Source organism: Gopherus evgoodei, chromosome 16 (assembly GCF_007399415.2).
Source record: "Gopherus evgoodei ecotype Sinaloan lineage chromosome 16, rGopEvg1_v1.p, whole genome shotgun sequence".
Classification (NCBI taxonomy): domain Eukaryota; kingdom Metazoa; phylum Chordata; order Testudines; family Testudinidae; genus Gopherus; species Gopherus evgoodei.
Genome location: NC_044337.1, coordinates 453943 through 466668, shown reverse-complemented (window position 1 = coordinate 466668; position 12726 = coordinate 453943). Strand labels below are relative to the sequence as shown.

General features: G+C 44.7%; 1 protein-coding gene across 8 annotated transcripts in view; it reads left to right on the top strand.

Annotated features, from left to right (window-relative positions):
• Positions 1-12726, top strand: part of FKBP15 (FKBP prolyl isomerase 15) — a 108235-nt gene that overhangs the window by 1092 nt on the left and 94417 nt on the right. The gene's annotated exons all lie outside the window — the stretch shown is intronic.

Here is a 12726-nt window from a genome sequence, read left to right as displayed (position 1 = left end):
CTGTAGGCCTGTTCCACTGGGTTTCCAAGGGCTGCATCAGATACTGTTGTAGTCAGAGTTTTTTGAACACTTGTCTTTCAACATTCCTGACTCTGGGAAAAGGAAATGACAGCTCACTCAGCTTTCATAAAGTAGTTTAGAATTGAAACTACAGCTAGTCAGGTGTCTTAGAAGAATTTTTGTTTAAATGGCTAAGAAGTCCATAATGTTGACTCTTTCCTTAAGTGATAAAGGAATATATTTCAGCCTCGTGTTTAAGGCTGCTTTTGTGTAGAAATCTCTTAGAATATGCTAAGGAAAAACATTCATCTGAGTGGCAGGATCCTGTTTTTAGAAACTATACAATTCTAAGATTGTATAGGCTTTTTAATATGATGTAGCTTAATGTTTCCAGCAGTTACCCTGGGATCATTGATCTTTACTTGAAAAAGTGCATGACTTTCACTGTTGCTTCATGCTGTATAAGCATTATATCCATTCAGAACTAACTAAAAAGTGATAGTGAAGGCCTGCTCTTTAAACTCTGCAGGGAGAATTAGGGCCCTACGGCTTTGAGTTTAGACTATTGTGAATTACGGTTGCAAAATTGTCATGAAATAAGAAACTACAGGTCAAATTTTGCGAGTGGAAAAGTGCTCTTCAGAGAGAGTGTGTGTTAATAAATAAAGCATGAAGGACGTAAATCCATACCTTGTAGAGGCCAAACAGAGAAGTTTATTACACACAGCGCTGGCAGAGTGTCACCTGGCTTATTAGGCTCAGAGACACTGTCAATCGATTACAATTGATTATATAGATTTTCCATGGGCGGAGGAAAATGATGATGGGGTAGGCAGTTCCACACCCCGGGATAGGTTTTGCAGCAAAACAAGATAGCACATTAGCCAATGGTTAAAAGGTTACATAATGTCTCCGCCCATGGTCTCAAGTTAGCAAGTTAACATTTAATTAATACTTTGATAAAATGTTAGTAGTATAAAATATATATGATGAATTCTGGTTTGGGGTCCGTAGGAATGGAGCAACTCCTTTGATTGTCCACCAGGTACATTCCTAGGGGTTAAAGCAAAGAAACAGTGAAAGTATATGACAATAAGGATTGTCCCCTTTATGTCTTAAGGCAGGCACTGGTCTCTGAGAAGGGAGGGGGAAGGATGCCATATCTTATACTGACATGTGCCAACTTTTCATAAACTCAAGGTTGGATCTGTGGGAAGAATGTTCCCTACAGAAGAGAGTGACACAATAGAAACAGGGACCCTTTGTTCAATTTGCAATTCTGAGTAAGCCACAATTATTTAGTTCTTAGCTCCAACACCTGGCAATTTGCTGACCAGGCCTATTTTAGCAAAACAAGAGTATTTGTTTACCCCAGCTTTCTCTGAACTAATCACTATTTGCTAGGCCTCTGGTCTCTTGACCAAACTCTGGACTTTAGGTCTGAGAAAGAGCTGGCACAATCCATATACCAGGTTGTTATATAAAATGCACATGGATTTTAACCCTTCAGTCCCTCCTCTTGACCCTAGGGTTCCCTAACCTGCCAGGTCAAATATACCAATTTTAATGTACCGAGTCTACTGCTTATATTGCCAAAAAAGCACCAGTACCATCAGGAATGTCTGGATAGACACTTCCCACATAATTTGACAAAATAGCACCCAGATCCATCCCCAGGGGACCTTGTCACCTGAGATGGCATTGCCCATAATCATCGCTTTAAGCTCCACTGCCTGGTTCATTGCCTTCGAGAACATCGGCCTGGTCTACGGTTTCCCCTATCTGAGTGTACCTCAGACAGCCTTCCCCAATATTCCTCTGGGCCTTGGCCACCAACTCCTCAATCTTTACCTGCAGGGCCTGTAGACCCTCCTCTAGATACATGCTGCCGTAGTGCCATTCCAGATCCCATGTTAGGTTACCCATCGTTGGCGGAGTACGGTGGAGCCACGTCCCATCAACAGTCAGGGTTGACCTTCGAGGAACCATCATGCACATGGATGGATGTCTCAAGGGGCAGGGCTTTCCGTTTATCTCAATGGAGTGGTTCTGGGCAGTCACACACCAGTAGGTACCATTCATCTGGACCAGCTCCGTGTGCACCAGTTTCTCAGTAATGGCCACTTTGAACCTAGACAGATTTGTTAGAACGTTATATGGGCATGGACACAGAATTTCCTGCACCAAACCTTTCTGCAAGGGTATCCAGTAATCCCCTCTTCCGTCTAGTTAAGCGCTCCCCAATTTGGAGTGTTAGGCTAGTAATAGCAGCAAAGAGTCCTGTGGCACCTTATAGACTAACAGACGTTTTGGAGCATGCGCTTTTGTGGGTGAATACCCACTTCATCAGATGCAGTTATGCATCTGATGAAGTGGGTATTCACCCACGAAAGCGCATGCTCCAAAACGTCTGTTAGTCTATAAGGTGCCACAGGACTCTTTGCTGCTTTTACAGATCCAGACTAACACGGCTACCCCTCTGATACTAGGCTAGTAATGTTTCTACTCATTTGAGGCCTGACCTTTGCACCCTGTTTGTTCACTTCATCTAAAGGAATGCGCACCTCAACCTTGTAAGCGTGGATTACCACCCAAGTGACAACCGGTAGGACTGGTCCTATCGTTCTTAATCCTGGTTTTGGAACAGGGATTTGTTCAGGGCATGACACACAGTTGGGTGGTTTCACTCTGTCTCTGATAACCTGATTAATTGTTACCAGTCATGGATATTTTAACTTGGCCCATCGTTTAACAAATGTATACCACCCCTTTGGGGTTACCTCCATCCATGCTTTAGGTGGTAAGCCCCATCCTGATTCAGCAGGCCCAACCTCAACTGGCACCATGTCAGTATAATTGGCACATAATCTTTCATGAGTGTTTGAGGGTTTTTTTCCCACAAAATCCCACACAAATTCCAGTATTGAGGTCTGTGTTTTTCCTCCCAGGCCATCGTGGCAATATGCCATGTAACTATATTTAAATGAGGGATAGCCCAAGACTTTGTAGTCCCCTTCACACATGGCACACTACTTGCGTTCTTCCTTATGCACCACAGGGATGGCAGGAGCCACAGCAGAAGCCTCCCCATGGTCATTCTGGTTGTCCTGGTCACCCTTCAGTCCCTTCTCTTTCACCTCTTATTGTTTACCTGTCGAGACATCTGTGGAAACATTGTTAGTATTGACAGATGCTGATTTAAACAATTTTAATTGATTTTGGTGATGCCAAAATGTTTTCAATTTTCCCCCAATCTTTGCATATGTATTAGTAGTCAGAAGGACCCTTGTACGGCCTTGCCATCTTGGCTTTAAAATTTCTTTAACCTTTGAGTAAATGTGACACATTACCATATCCCTAACTTTAAATGCAGGTTTATCCAGACTGCTGTTATCCAGCTGGGTTTGGTTTTCCTTCACGTGGTTGTATAAATCCTTCAACTCTCTGTCCAATGCCTTGATGTAGTTCTGCAGCCCGTCTGCAAAAAGCCCCAAACCCCAACCCCCCCCCCCCCCCCCCCGTAGGGAGAATCACAGTGCTAGGCATTCTCATTGCTCTTCCTGTTATTAGCTCAGAGGATGTCAGTTGAGTCAGCCTGTTTGGGCTGCCCCTGATTTCATACAACACAGCAGGAAGCATACGAACCCATCCTTCTCCTATATCCAGTACTGTGCTTAAGGGTGTTTCTATTGTTCTGTTCATTTTTTTTCACCATTCCCGAGCTTTCAGGATGGTGTGGTATATGGAATCTTTGCTTTATTTCTAGTGCCTTACATGCCTCCTACATTACTCGCCCTTTAAAGTGAGTTTCTTGGTCAGTCTATTGACAGTGGCAAATCCCATCAGGGTATTATTTCTTCTGCTAGGATTCGAGCTACTGTTGTAGCAGTACAGTTCTTGGTTGGGAATGCCTCTACCCAACGGATAAAATTGTTAATAATTACCAAAATGTAAGTGTACTCTCTGCTTTGTGGCAAGGGTCCAGTAAAATCAATTTGCAATTTTTGCCACGGTCCCTCTGGTTGTGGTTGGTGATTTAGAGGCACCTTCTCCCCAGATTCACTTGTGCACACGTCACACATCTTTTGAGAAATTGTAAAGCATCTTTTTTTATGGCTGGCCACCACCAGTATTCCAGGGCAGCCCTCATTTGTCTCCACTCCAGATGAGCTGGAGAGTGGATGGCATGGAGCAGTGAGCCTGTATGCACTCCGGGGCTACTTGCTCCTCCTCCCCGGCCCATACCAGAGGTGCTTTTTATACACACAGCCTTGTTCTTCCAATTTACTTGTCTCTTCTGGGCCTATGGTTGCATACAGATTTTTTTTTTTAAATTCACTTCCTTTTCTGGCACTCTAGCCACAGAAACCTAAATAGGATTTGCTTGTGCAATTTCTTTGGCATGTTTATCTGCCCAATAATTTCCTTTTTGTTCCTCACTTGAGATCTTATTATGTGCTTTATCTTTACTACTACTACTAGTTCTGATGGTAGTTTGGCAGCTTCTGTTAGTCTTTGAACTGCTTTCATATTATTAATTGGCTTGCCAGTTGTTGTTATAAAACCCCTGCGTGACCACACGTCCATGTAGTCATGTACTACTCCAAATGCATATCTGCTGTCTGTGTATACAGTGAGCTTCTTGCCTTCCCCCACTCTCAACGCTTCTGTGAGGGCTGTTAGCTCTGCTTCTTGGGCTGACTTTGATCCTTCCATCTGACCTGACGCTATCACTGTCCCATTACTGAGTACCACTGCCCATTCGGTGTGTGGCACTCCATATTCATATTTGCTTGATCCATCTACGTACAAAACTATATCTGGATTCTCTAATGACTTTTCTTTAATTCTTTTCAACACTTCCTTTTCTCTATCTATAAGACATTCGTGTACCTCTCCCTCTATGTTCAGACATTCGGCTACTATTCCCTTGTCTCTTACTATGGAGAAGTTAGGGTTTTGCAAGCACAATGTTGAGTCCCACTGACTCCTGCGGGCATCTGTTACAGATCTTAGTTGCCCAGTGTTGAGATCAGTAAGTGTATGGGGGTGTATGGAGTACTAATTTCCCTGTGAGAGTGTATGATTCACAAGCTTTCACAGCCCATGTAGCACAATCTAGACCTGCTATGCACTCTGGTAATTCATGGGATACAGGGGGTCTTATGGTAGATAGGTATATGCTACTGGACACTGTCTGTCTCCCTGAAGCTGGGTTAGCACAGCTGTGTACTGGGTCCCGCTGTGGCTGCAGTAAAGATGGAACGGCTTTCCTCTATCTGGTAAGCCCAGGCTGGGGGTGGAGGCTAAAGCCTGTTTTATTTTTATAAATGCCTCTTCTTGTTTTGTGCCTCATATTATTAACTCATTTGCAGGCTTTCCCCCTCTAGTGAGGGTTGAATTGGTTCCACCATTTCTGGGTACTCTGGTATGTAGGTTCTGCAGAAATTAAGGAGTCCCAGGACCTTCCGGACTTCCTTAACTGTCCGTGGTTTTTTTAACTCTAAAATAGTCTGCTTTCTGTCTACTGTGAATGCCTTTTCTCTCTGTGATATATTATGTCCTAGGTATAAAACCTGCTGCTATTGCAATTTAGTTTTCTTTGGGCTTAATTTAGGTCCTGCCTCACTAAGATACATAAACAGTCTGTTTAGGGTTTTTAAATGGTCCTTTTTATTTGAACTGGCAATTAGCAAATTATCTGCATACTGCAGTATCACAGTATCCCCTTCCAAAGGCACTCATGCTATTACTTCTGCCATTGCCCTATGGAAGATGGAGGGAGAATTATGGGAGCCCTGAGGTACTCGGGTCCAAGTGTATTGCTGGTCTCCTACTGTAAATGCAAAATTTTCCTGACTCTCTCTTGCAAGGAGAATACTCCAAAATCCATTAGTGACATCCAGGACTGAAAATACTGAATGTCCTGGTGTTAGCAAATTCAGAATAGTGGCAGGGCTTGCCACAATAGGGTGTGCCTTTGGAGTCACCCAGTTAAGGTGGGTGTAGTCTGTAATTAACCTCCAGGTCCCGTCTGGCTTCCTGACGGGCCAAATTGGGGAATTAGTTGTGGAGGTGGTTTTTCTAATTACCCCTCTAGATTCCAAATTAGTGACTATATCTTTAACTGCCTCCACGGCTTCTGGTTTAATTGGGTCCTGCCTGTGGGCTTTGTGAGTTGGTCCTTCTACAGATATAAGCTTTGTTTACTAGCCCACACTCTTGTTTCTCTGTTGCCCACACTTCAGGGTGAAGGGAACACAGGGTTTCTACTGGACTCCCCCCTGCCCCCGGTATTATTATCTTATTACTGGCAATTATGGCTATATTTTGAGATGAAATTTCCTGTTTGGACCATTCAGCCCATTCAATGCAGCTAGCTCTGGGGTTGATTACTCCCCCGAGCTCCTTTTACAATTACTGCATTGTTTTGATTTTATTGTTATTTTTACAGTCACATGCCAGATGTCCAGGCTTATTGCAGGTGAAGCAGGTAGTGGTTCTGACTGCATGAACCACTACAGTTTCCTTGGAGGGTGTGGTTGCTGCTATCTTCCTTTGGAAGCCATGTATTTCAATCAGGCCATCCAGCTTGTTCCAGAACTTCTTCGGTATTTTTGTTACCATGTTTGAGTTCAGGTAAATCAGACAGTAGTGCCTGTTTTTCCTGGGGATGAAGGGATGGTAGATTTCAGTTGTTTCTGTTCTAAGTCCCCTTACTGGTTCACCCTCCGCATTAACATTTCTGAACCTCCTTAGCTGTATTTTGATTGGAGCCATACGCTGTACTTGCTTCCCCTGGGGCAGTTAATCCTTGTGGTGCTCCTTTATCTCTGTGGGTGCTTAAATTTGGCCTGTCATGCGAAGAAATGTATGAAGGAGGTTCTGATTCCTTCCCTTTGCTTTGTGCTGCTGAGTTTTCCCACAGATAGAATCGGTGGAGCAGTTGGCTGGCAAATGCCAGGAGTGTGCTCTCCTCCTCTCAGTCTGGAGGTGTGTCCCAGGCGTGGTGATTCTTTTTCTCTGGGATTTTTTCCAATTTCCAGACAGTTACATACTTTAGAGCACAGGCCCTTATCTTTCAGAGCCTGGTTTTGAGATCTTAAAGTTGCAGGTTTTTTTTTTTTTCATTTATGTTAAGAATATCCAATAAAACTATTACTGCTTTGTCTGTTTTGTCACTTTTCTGATGATTCCACCAAGTAACCACATCTGTCTCTGGTCCGGCTGCAGAGTAGTTTGCTTTTTTAGCTGCTGCCTGCCCAGTTTTGACATGTTTATATTCCAGTTACTCTCGAGGACTAATTATTGCTTCTCCTTTTTGACGCCATGGGTGTTTCATCACCCAGGCTGCTGACCTTGAAGGGAAATTGCATCTCCCTCCCCCCCCCTCCAAATGCTTGTCAGCCTATTATGAGGAGTTACTTTTCCCCCTTTTTATGCTATGGTCTCAATTCTCCACAGCCTTGAATTTTATGAGGACGTCTCCCCACCTTTTTAATACCTCGTGTGTCTTCAGTTACACACCCGTGCTGGACTTATTGGTTGGAAATTTTGTGCTATTCAAAAGCATGTATGTCACATGCCGGGGGGGGGCACTCCCCTAGGACTTGCAATGTTACGTGCAGTGAGGAAATGGACCACCAGTTTGCACTGCCTACCGGTTGCGTACCCAGCCAATCCTGGGCTTAACTCACGGCTAATTGCTTGCTGGTGGGTTATCCAAGTCCTTCATAACACACCCCTTGGTCATTTACTGTTTAAACAACTCTCTTGCACAAGTCTTCCCTCCCAAGTGGTACCCTTATTCAACTCCTTTGCTTGGACTACACATGTCTAAGGTCCTTCACACAAATTAAAAAAGGAAACAAGATGTGTCTGAAAGGGGATGAGAGACTTCTATCCCTGGCCTAATGAGGTGGTAAAGTAAACATACTTGCCTCTTTTTGGATTTCAGTCTTAGATTGTCAGTCAGCTCACAAACTTGTATCCCAGACGAGCCCCCAAACTGAAGGACATAAATCCACACCGTGTAGAGGCCAAACATAGGAGTTTATTACACACAGCGCTGGCGGAGTGTCACCTGGCTTATTAGGCTCAGAGACACTGCCAATCGATTACAATTGATTATATAGATTTTCCATGGGCGGAGGAAAATGATGATGGGGTAGGCAGTTCCACACCCCGGGATAGGTTTTGCAGCAAAACAAGATAGCACATTAGCCAATGGTTAAAAGGTTACATAATGTCTCCGCCCATGGTCTCAAGTTAGCAAGTTAACATTTAATTAATACTTTGATAAAATGTTAGTAGTATAAAATATATATGATGAATTCTGGTTTGGGGTCCATAGGAATGGAGCAACTCCTTTGATTGTCCACCAGGTACATTCCTAGGGGTTAAAGCAAAGAAACAGTGAAAGTATATGACAATAAAGATTGTCCCCTTTATGTCTTAAGGCAGGCACTGGTCTCTGAGAAGGGAGGGGGAAGGATGCCATATCTTATACTGACATGTGCCAACTTTTCATAAACTCAAGGTTGGATCTGTGGGAAGAATGTTCCCTACAGAAGAGAGTGACACAATAGAAACAGGGACCCTTTGTTCAATTTGCAATTCTGAGTAAGCCACAATTATTTAGTTCTTAGCTCCAACACCTGGCAATTTGCTGACCAGGCCTATTTTAGCAAAACAAGAGTATTTGTTTACCCCAGCTTTCTCTGAACTAATCACTATTTGCTAGGCCTCTGGTCTCTTGACCAAACTCTGGACTTTGGGTCTGAGAAAGAGCTGGCACAATCCATATACCAGGTTGTTATATAAAATGCACATGGATTTTAACCCTTCAAAGCAGTAAAGAGTCCTTTGGCACCTTACAGACTCACAGATGAAGGAAGTGGGCATTCACCCACGAAAGCTCATGCTCCAAAACGTCTGTTAGTCTATAAGGTGCCACAGGACTCTTTGCTGCTTTTACAGATCCAGACTAACACGGCTACCCCTCTGATACTTAATGAATAAAAACTGCATTCTCAACCTGGGCTCATTATTAAATGTGGCCTTTCAGTAAGTTGGGCTACAAAGGAAGAAAAGAGCTCATGCTGCCAGTCATCATACAGCAGCAGGACTTCTGTCTAAGCACTAACCAGCAGAAGGCAGCTCTGGTGCAGTCAGAGCAGTATCATTTAAGTACTTCTTCAGGGCAGACAGAACTATTTGAGAATATAATGTTGTGAAATACCCTCCTCATTTTAAATCCCATAATAGGGAAATCTTATTGGTACCTTAGAGATGGGCAATGATCTAGAATAGTTGTCAACTGAAAGGTCAAGGGAATTGGTTTGGCAGTACCAGTCAGTGCTGGTTACTGGATCCCAATGGAAAACAGTTGTCTTCCCCCTGAGGAGACAATTCTGAGAGGACCCCCTTAGTGTATAAGGAAATACGATCGAAGGGCTCTGACTTGGGTGATCTAAGAATGCCTGTGTGTGTGCCCCCAACCCAGGTAGTCAGACTTCCACTAGCTCTGCTCCAACTAGCTCACTAAAAATAGTAGTGTGGGCAGTGGAGCACAGTTGGTGGCTTGGGATAGCTACCTGAGCTCAGTTGGCGGGGTGTGGTGTGTGCACTTGGACTTAGGTGACTAGCCTGAGCCATTGCCCATGCCGTAATATCCGTTGCACTATTTTTAGCACACTAGCTCGAGAGGAGCTAGCGCAAGTCTGTCTACCTGGTCTGGAGGCATGCTCCCAACTACGGTGTAGTCATACCCTCAGTTTCTCTGTGCCTCCATTCCTAATCTGCCCAATGGGGATAATAGCACTCTCTCCTCTGGTCTGGAGGCATGCTCCCAACTACGGTGTAGTCATACCCTCAGTTTCTCTGTGCCTCCATTCCTAATCTGCCCAATGGGGATAATAGCACTCTCTCCTCTATCTCACAGGGTATCATAAACAGATAGTTAAGGGCTAATGCCTCTCTTACTGTAAAGGGTTAAGAAGCTCAGGAAACCTGGCTGACACCTGACCAGAGGACCAATAAAGGGACAAGATACTTTCAAATCTTGGTGGGGGAAAGGCTTTTGTTTGTCTCTTTGTTTTGGGGGTTGTTCGCTCTTGGGATTAAGAGGGACCAGACATCAATCCAGGCTCTCCAAATCTTTCTGAATCAGTCTCTCGTGTTTCAAACTTGTAAGTAACAGCCAGGCAAGGCATGTTAGTCTTACAAGTTGAGAGAACAAAAATAAGTGTTCCTTTTTGCTGAGAGGATATTACCTCTGTTTGCTGCAACTTTGAACCTAAGGCCAGAGGGGGTTCCTCTGGGCTATATGAATCTGATTACCCTGTAAAGTATTTTCCATCCGGATTATACAGAGATGATTTTTACCTTTCTTTTCTTTAATTAAAAGCCTTTTTTTCTTAATACCTGATTGATTTTTCCTTGTTTTAAGATCCAAGGGGTTTGGATCTGTGTTCACCAGGGAATTGGTGAAGTCCTTCAAGGCTACCCAGGGAGGGGAGAGTTTTGGGGGGACAGGGAGTGATCCAGACACTGAAAATTCTGGATGGTGGCAGTGATACCAGATCGAAGCTAGTAATTAAGCTTAGAAGTGTCCATGCAGGTCCCCATATCTGTATCTTAAAGTTCAGAGTGGGGAAGGAACCTTGACATGGTGGCAGAGCGGTGGGATCATTTTAAACCAAAAGCCAGTAGGATTTTTTTTTCTCCTTTCTAGCTGCTTAGAAAGCAGCCTGAGGGCAGAGGTGTTAAGTTTTTTTCACAAGGGTCTTTGTTAAGAGAAGGCTTCAAGCTGTGAGCAAGCAGCCAGCAAAAGGAAGTTACAAGTTGAATTGTTTTTCTTTCTTTCTACCTCTCGGGTATAGCTAGTTAGAAAGTCTCTGTTAACCAAGCAGCCCTGAGCTGAGTGCATCCCAGTTTCAGTGAACTGCAGAGAGGTGTGGCCAGCACAAGAAAGCAGGAAAATGAGTACCAGTGAAGCAGCTAACAAACTAGAACTGGCTAGGCTGGAAGCAACAGAGAAAGACAACGAACATAAGAGATGGATGGAACTAAAACAATTAGAAATTAATGCAGAAATCGCCAGGGAAGAAGCTGCCCACAAAAGAGCTATGAAGGCAAGAGAGAAAGAGAAGAGAAAGCCAAAGAGGCTGACCACCGGAGGGCTATGGAGATCCAGAGGGAGGCCCACAAGCATATCCTCGAATTAGCAAGGTCTAAGCAGGAGTTACCAGCCAACCCTAACAACCCTTCTCCAGGTACTGTTTCCCATCCCAGAAAATTCCCCACCTACAAGGCAGGTGATGATACTGAGGCCTTCTTAGAAACTTTTCGAAAGGGCCTGTCATGGGTACAGCATCCCTACAGACCAGTACATGATAGAGCTGAGGCCACAGCTCAGTGGACCCTTAGCAGAGGTGGCAGCTGAAATGCCTAAGGAACACATGAACGATTATAAGCTTTTTCAAACGAAGGCCAGAATCAGAATGGGGCTAACACCTGAGCATGCCTGTCGGTGGTTCAGAGCCCTAAGGTGGAAAAAAGATGTGCCCTTTTCCCGACAAACCTACCACATTGGAGAGAATTGGGATGCCTGGATATCAGGAGCAAGTGCTAACTCTCTGGAAGAGCTATCCTTCCTAATGCAAATGGAGCAGTTCTTAGAGGATGTTCCTGAGCAAATAGAAAGGTACATCCTAGATGGGAAGCCCAAAACTGTAACCGAGGCGGGGGAGATTGGAGCCAAATGGGTGGAAGTGGCAGAAAAGAAAAAAACTACTAGCAGTTGGAGCAACTATCAGAGGGGGCAAACCGAAACTAAACTCTATCAGCGGGGGCAACCCAAGGCCGCACCTACAACTCAAGGAAAGCCCCAAACACCCTATTTTCCCACCTTACCAGTCTCCAGCAACGCACCTCGTCCCAGTGACCAGTCAGCTGGGCGATGTTTTAAATGTAATGAGCTGGGACACATAAAGGCCCACTGCCCCGAGAACCCCAACCGATTATAGTTCATTACACCACAATCACACTTAAGATCCCCAGGCCCAGATGCCTCTCAAATACCCTCGGAGTGAAGGGAAAACTTGAGAGTGGGCTGAAAGAAGGTTATCGCGTTGAGAGAGACTGGACCCCAAATTCATCAACCCAGAGGCCCAGGTGACAATTCACTCATTCATGTCAAAATCTTTAAACTGCCTACAGCTGAGTTGCCTGTCTAGTACAAGGGTTGGTCAGGAATGTGGACTTTTGCAGTCTGACAATTATCCCATCCCCATGCTACTGGGGGAAGACTTGGCCAGCCATGTGAATCTGGCCAAGAAAGTGGGAATGATCGCATGCAGCCAGGCCAAGCAAGCTTCCACACCCATCCCTGTTCCTGAGCCGTCCACCAGGGCCCCATCTGTGTTACCAGAGACCCAGACAGAGGTGGTAGAACTGGATCTTCTACCCATGAATGCTACAGCCATAGTGAGTCCAGTCCCAGAACCAGAACTGGCAAAGCAACCAGCGCCAGAACCATTGCCAGCACTGACTCCAGCGCTTTCAAACCCATCTACAATAACGCCAGAGGGCACCAGTGGACCTGGACTGGCAGAAGCAGCAGACAGCCATACCCAAGAGGCTCAGTCTGAGCCTGAAATATCACCTAGTGCACCAGCGGAGAGCGGTTCACAATCAATGAAAACAACCTCATCACCTATATCG